This window comes from Petaurus breviceps, unplaced genomic scaffold, assembly GCF_028583685.1.
Source record: "Petaurus breviceps papuanus isolate PSGF00001 unplaced genomic scaffold, PetGlider_PUasm1.0 175, whole genome shotgun sequence".
Taxonomy (NCBI): domain Eukaryota; kingdom Metazoa; phylum Chordata; class Mammalia; order Diprotodontia; family Petauridae; genus Petaurus; species Petaurus breviceps.
This window is the reverse complement of record NW_027185764.1, coordinates 9,193,959-9,200,591: the sequence shown is the minus strand read 5'-3', so window position 1 is coordinate 9,200,591 and position 6,633 is coordinate 9,193,959. Positions and strand designations below refer to the sequence as shown.

At 46.4% G+C, this 6,633-nt stretch overlaps 1 long non-coding RNA gene across 1 annotated transcript; it reads left to right on the top strand.

The window, feature by feature from the left end:
* The first annotated feature begins 992 nt into the window (after positions 1 to 992).
* Positions 993 to 6,281, top strand: LOC138158648 (uncharacterized). Its single transcript, XR_011167695.1, has 3 exons — positions 993 to 1,640; positions 4,419 to 4,537; positions 5,566 to 6,281. It is a non-coding gene; the product is annotated as an uncharacterized lncRNA (long non-coding RNA).
* The last annotated feature ends 352 nt before the right edge of the window (positions 6,282 to 6,633 follow it).

The following is a 6,633-nucleotide window of genomic DNA, read 5'->3' as shown; positions in this document are numbered from 1 at the left end:
TAACAGCCAATGTTTAGGGTCTTTGCTGGTTCTAGTAAATCCACCTCTCTCCCAGGGAGCCAGCCCGTCTATTCTGTAGACTCTAGCGACACCCACTGGTACCTAATTCCACCATCACCATAGAAACTTAGAGATGCAGGGCTCTGAAGCAAACCTTGAGCCCTACGCTGGGCAGGACTGGAGCTGGAGGGAAAGGGGGAAGAACATTTCCGTGCTAGGGGATTTGGTTTCTGAAAGACCAACTTAACCCAGTTCTCAACCGAGGGAGGTTAATGCAGGGCTGACCAACCATTAGTGCGTCTCCATTCTGGTTTTCCTTGCTAGTGGCTGGATGTATTCCTAACATTCAGAAAAAGGGGCTCTTTGCAGGAGCTTTGGGGCATGTTGACATAGATTAAAAGGTAATTAATGCTTTTAAAACCCTGGAAAAAACACCACCACCAAGGCAGCTTGAAGCCCCTCCCCTCTCCTCCCCCCTCTCTTTTTTTCTCTCTCTGTCTCTCCCTCCCATCTCCTCCTACCCCAATAGGGCTGCTGTGGGGCCCAGGAGGTAAAGCACCATCCTCTGTCCTGGTGAAGAAAGAATGCATTCTCCCTATCAGGAGTGAAGAGACTAACGTTTTCCCAAGCCTAAGAGAGCCTGGTGATTTTCTCTTATGCACAGGACTCTCCTGAATACTGCAGTCAGTTTAGAAATGGGAGAACTGGGCCATTTCAACTTGGCTGCAGCTTCCAGCAGCACCGAGTCAGTCCCTGGAGGGACAGGAGGCTGCCCAAGGCTGGGAAGACATCTCAAGCTGTCCCTAGGATAGACAGTCAGCCCACTGGCCCGAGGCACACTGTTTTAGGTACAGTGGAAAGAATGCTTGATTTGGAATCCACCACCACTTATCTGGGGCCTAGGTTTCCGGCTTCAGAAAATGAAAGGGGGGGAGGGGAGGAACTCAATGACCTTGAAAGTCCCATCTAGCTGGACATATATGATTCCATAATATTGCCTGCTGTAATTAGGGAGCCAGCTGGGAAAGGGGGGAGTTGGCTTTGCCAGGAGGCCTTTAAAAAGACCTAAGGCTTGTAGGAATACAGTCAGTCTAAACTCCTCCTCCTTAACTCAAAAGGGGTCTGATTTATTTCAGTCTTCTACTGAAACAGTGAGGGATGGTCCTGGCCCCCCAGCCTCACTAAAGAATGCTAAGCAATACTAAGCTTCTTATAAGTCTTTGAAGGGTTTACAGTTACACACACACAGACAGACACACATGCCACAGAGGCCGTACAACCAAATCAAAGACACTGAAGAAAAATATAGTTATTCTCTCTTTATTCTGTGTACCTGAAGGCAAGTGCATTATGGGGGAAGAGGTAAGGGAAGAGTTCTAAGAGTCTGAGGACAAGACATCGGGGGCTTGAAAGAAACTGTCTCTTCTACTTTATCAGGAAGATGAGAAAGGCAATCTCTCTCCTGGAAAAAAAAAGTCCCTTTCCCACCAACCAAAATCACCCAAGAGGCTCCTCCAAATACATTTTTCATTCTCTCCGGAGCTTGCAAGGCAGCAGAGGCAGATGGAATGCTGGACTTGGGAGTCAGGAAGAACTGAGGTTGACTCATGCCACACAGATACTCACCTATGTGACCCTGGGTAAGTCACTTATCCTTTGCCTGACTCAGTTTCCTCATATGTAAAGTGGGGATAATAACAGCACCTACATTACAGGGCTGTTTTGAAGATCAGATGAGATGATCTGTGTAAGGCATTTTGCAAATGTTACAGCACTATATAAATATTAGCTATTATTGTTGTTGGCCGATTAACCAGATGGGAGACAGGATAACACAATAAGAAATCCTTGGAGCTTAGAAGGGGCTTCCAATGTCATCTAGTCCAACTGGTTGATGGATGAATCTTTTTGATAACATCTGCAACAAGTGATTAGCTCTCTTCTTTCTTGACCACCTCCTATGACAGGAAACTCACTATCTGACAAGAAAGTCTGTTCTGCTGGTGGATACCTCTAATTGTTAGAACATTCATCATTATGCGAGCTGAAAGATGCCTCCTTGGAGCTCCCACCCATTAGCAATAGTTCTCCCCTCCGGAACCAAGCACAATAAGTCAACCTAATCCCTCTTCCATATGATAATCCTATAAATATTTAAAGATAGCTAGCACAACCCCCGAAGTCTTCTCTTCTCTAGACTAAACACATCTGAGCTAAAACATCAATGACCTTAACCGTTCTCTCCCTATCAAGCTGTGCCACTGCTGCACCCCCACCTCCCCCATCAGCAAGGAGTCAGGTGAATGGTACAAGGTCCCTGACTCATGGTGGCAGTTCATGGCCAAAACTGATGCATAAATGGAGAAGACTCAGAGAACAGAAAAGAAGCCAGAGGCCAGGATGAGTCAGTATAAAAAGGCAGCAAGCCCTGGCCCAGCCTGAACCTGGCCTCCCCAAATCAGGTAAAAGGATGGATCTTAGGAAAACACACTTGGACAGTGTGATAGCTCCCTAGGGCACTTTACTAGGTGAGAAAGCCAGAGGGGTGCCTAGCAGCACCACCGAGCTATCTGGGGCAGGCAGCACTGAAAGGAAGGGGAGCCCGGCAAGGTTAGGCTGAGGAGCCCACTTGGAGTGCTATAGAATGGAGGGGGTGGGATGGGGGTGGAAAGAACATTCCGTTGTAGCCTCCTACTCTAACTATTCTTGCAAACTTGGTGCTAAGCTCTGTTGTTTCTGTACTACCAAGCTCTGGCAGCACCCTCCAAATTTTAGGGCTCTAGGGCAAAGCCTGGTTATAGTTCTGTTAGAGGATCTTAGAGATCCTATCCTGTCTGAAGCTTCTAGCTGGGTCTGTGATCCATCCAGGTGACATGCCCTTTGCCATGGATGTTTGTGGTTTCTGTAAGTCTTTCCCTTGCCTGGACTACAGTTGCAGCTGAGTATTCTCATTGTGGTACCCCTGTACTCACACTTGGGCAATACTCCACTCAGCTTACTCCCCGAAAAATGTTAAGTCTAAGGGGGCCTAGCAAAAAAGGTCAGGTTGGGGGTGGGAGCTCTCTGCAGTTGGATCATAAAAGGTAACACCAACTGTCCCACTGAAAAAAGGAACCTGCTTAGGACCCTTTTTTTTTTCTGTTGCGTTTTTGTTTGTTTATTGAACCCTCATTAGTATAGACCAAGTTACAACTGATGACAGTTGCATGCCCCATGGATCATTCATCACCCCATGGATCTCACCAAGAAGAAGGTAGGTTGCTTAGACTAATACGTGACCACTGTACCGCCGGGCCCTGGGGAAAATAAGCCATGTATCAGCAGCTCTCTGGGAGTAGAGAGACAAATACATATGGACCCTCGGTGGGCAATTACTGACCTGTCAGCCAGCACGATGAATCTCACTCTCTAAGTCATCTGACCCCCTTCCCTGTGGAAGCTGGAGTCAGTATCAGAGGGTCTGCAACAACCCCTTAGCCCCCAGCTAAATTTGGAGAGGTCAGGTTGCTAGGTGCTTTTGATCTAACATTGTTTGCTGGGCCCACTTTCTTCTTAACCAGAATCAGGCCTTATAAAGTCTACAGCAGATAATGGAGGTAGGAGAGAAAAGGGAAGGGAAAGGGAGGAAATAGAATACAGAGGAACACTTCCCTCAACATGGAAGTTAGCTGAGGGGATGACAGAATTCATCCCTAGCCATTAACTAGCTCAGATGGCTTCTAGTTAGATGAGATTTCTCTTTTTTTGGGAGTAGGGGGGAAGGCAGGGCAATTGGGGTTAAGTGACTTGCTCAAGGTCACACAGCTAGGTCCTCCTAACTCCGGGGCCGGTGCTCTAGCCACTGTGTCACCAAGCCACCCTGAGACTTCTCTTATGGGCCTCATGGGATCCTCAGATTAGAGCCAGCAGAGGCTCCAGGGGTCATCGGGTCTAGTTTCCTCTTTTTATACATAAGGAAACCAAGGTCCTCAGATTTGTCCAAGGCCACACAGGTAGGTAAGTGGCAGAGCTGGGTTTCAAACTGAAATCCAGCATTCTCCCCATTGCTCTATCGCTCCACTTTCCTCTGTTGTAAAATGGGAGAGTTGTGTTAGATGCTTTTTGGTGTCATGGACTCTTTGGGGGAAGAAGACTAGGGACCCTTTTTCAGAATAAAATTTGTTATTTTACAACTAAATGTTTGTCGTCTATATTACATGGTTTGTAATTGAAGGAAAATTTCAATTTCAGTTAAAGGTTAGTGAAAATAAAAATGTAATCTCCGCCCCTTGAAAAAATTTGATCCATTGACCTCTTGGGTGTACTACAGACCCCCAGGTTATGAACCCCTGCTTTGGATAATCTCTAAGGCCCAGGTCATGCCTTTCAGCTCTGAGACTCTGTGGTTCAAACGGCATTGACTTCATACCTCGTTCTAGGAGGTCATGTCCATATGGGAGGTCTTGTGGTACAGCAGAAAGAAAAAACACAGACTCTAGTCACCAAAGGACTTTGGTTGGAATCCCACCTCTGATGCCTGCTACATGTGTAACCTTCAGTAAGTCCTTTAACTTCCCTGAGCTCTCATTTTGTTCATCTGTAAAATGAAGGGGACTGAACTAGATTAAAAAAATAATAGTAGGTGATATCAGTCATCTGATATATAAATTGACAGCTGCATCCTAGAGGCCTGGACCTCCCAAATGCAGGGCTGGGTCAGTGACAGTCTGCTAGGATTTGGCCATCCCAACATTAAGACCTGGCACATTTTAAAGTTAATCTTTTTAATTCCTGGCCCAGCATCATCAAGAGATATTCTAAGTACTAAGGTCTTGTCATAGGATTTCACTGAGGGTATGGGCTGGACAGATATCTCAGGTCAGTGGCTGGAGGAAAAGAGTGAATTTTACACCATTAATCAGTGGGTCAAAAGAAAAATGATGGTGCCCAAAACCAACAAAGAGCCCTCCCTCAGATGACTGGAGAGTACCTGATGATCTCATCCTAGCCTCTAGCCAGATGCCTTTCTCCTCTACCTTTCTCCAATGGTGCAGAATAGGGCAATGTGCCCATAAAACCCATTTGCCTTTGGTTAAAAAAGAGAAATAAGAGAAAAGAGGAGAGAGAGAGAGGGAGAGAGACAGACAGACATAAAGGGGGGGAGAGAGACAGGGAGGGGGGGGGAGGGGGGGGTGAGAGAGAGAGAGAGAATATGAAAGAAAACAAAAAATTCTGATCTTAATAAAGGTGGATCAGACGATCCTCTGGTGGCCTGGAAGGGAATGCCTGAAGGCCAAGGAAGCTGCCCCCCTCCTTCTTGAAGTAATAAGAGAGCATGGAATTTTGAGAGCTAGAAGGGACCTTTGAGGTGTTGGAGTTTAAGGAGCTTCGGCACCTGGGCCTTTAAGCACTGTGGTCCTCAGCAGTCATGCCAGGGTAAACGAAGCTTGGAAACTGGGGAAAATTGGGCACGCCTTCCTCTAAGCTAAGAGCTGCTTCCAAGCCAGGATTAGATCTGTACCAATTCCCAGTAGAGAGCCTGATTCCTTTGAAGCCGATTTCTAAACTTCATTTTGCCTCCCACAGGTTACAATTCCTTTAAAAGAAAGAAAGAACCTAACACATATTCTGCATAATTGCCTCCTGCTAATAACTGTTTGCATCAAGTACAAATGCCAAGCAAACCCTGATTCTGGCCATCAGTACACCTGGAGCCCAACTGCCCATCCTGAGAAATCCCTTGAACCTTTTCTTTCCTCTTCTCCTCCCCCCTACCCCCCCAAAAAATAGAATTCCTGCCTCCATCCTGTCTGATGAAGGAATTCTGCACCTGGGTGCGGCTCAGTGCTAAGTCTCATTAATAGAGAGTGGATTTCCAAGGCTTGGTTCACTGTCTGCTTCAGAAGAGAGTGAAGATAAAAAAAAAAAGACAGGAAGAAAGAGAAAGGAAGGAAGGAAGAAAAAGAAAGAAAGAAGCCTGTATTCAGCATTTACAGAGGAAGCAAGTGACAAAATTATGGGGGGGGGGAACTGTTTACCTGGAGCTGATTTTGATTTTCTCCTTTCAAATACCAGCAGGATGCTCAGTCCAGCTTCATTATGCAAATAGAAGCAATTAGAGCTAACCCAGGATCTCACCATGTGATACATTATACTCACAGAAATGTTTCCTGCTGCATGAGGAGAATAACAAGAGTGACTCACACTACACTCTCTATGCCGCCTTCTCCTCCATTTGGGGGGGAGAGGGGGGAGGGGAGTAAAGGAAAAAAAAAGTTAAAGTCAATTCTAGAACTCCAATTCCACACTCGTCTTTTTAATCTCCGTCTCCAGGGACAGGCCTCTTTTCAAAAGCTCCGGGTACTTTTGAACACCATTTAAGAAGAAAGAAATCCTCCAGAGAGACGATGGGCTCGGATTGGAACAGATTTCCAGGGTTCAGGGCCAGCCAGGGCTCTTATCTGGATGTTTGATAAATGGATGGAATTTCAGGCTTGGGGAGGGAAAGGGAGGAGAGCCTGGGGCCCAGACTGGCAGGACCAAATCTATTGCCACATAAAGAATCACTTGATGTTTCCAGGGTCCTAGGAGAAGCTCAGTTTACAATGCAGCTCTCTCTCTCTCTCTCTCTCTCTCTCTCTCTCTCTCTCTCTC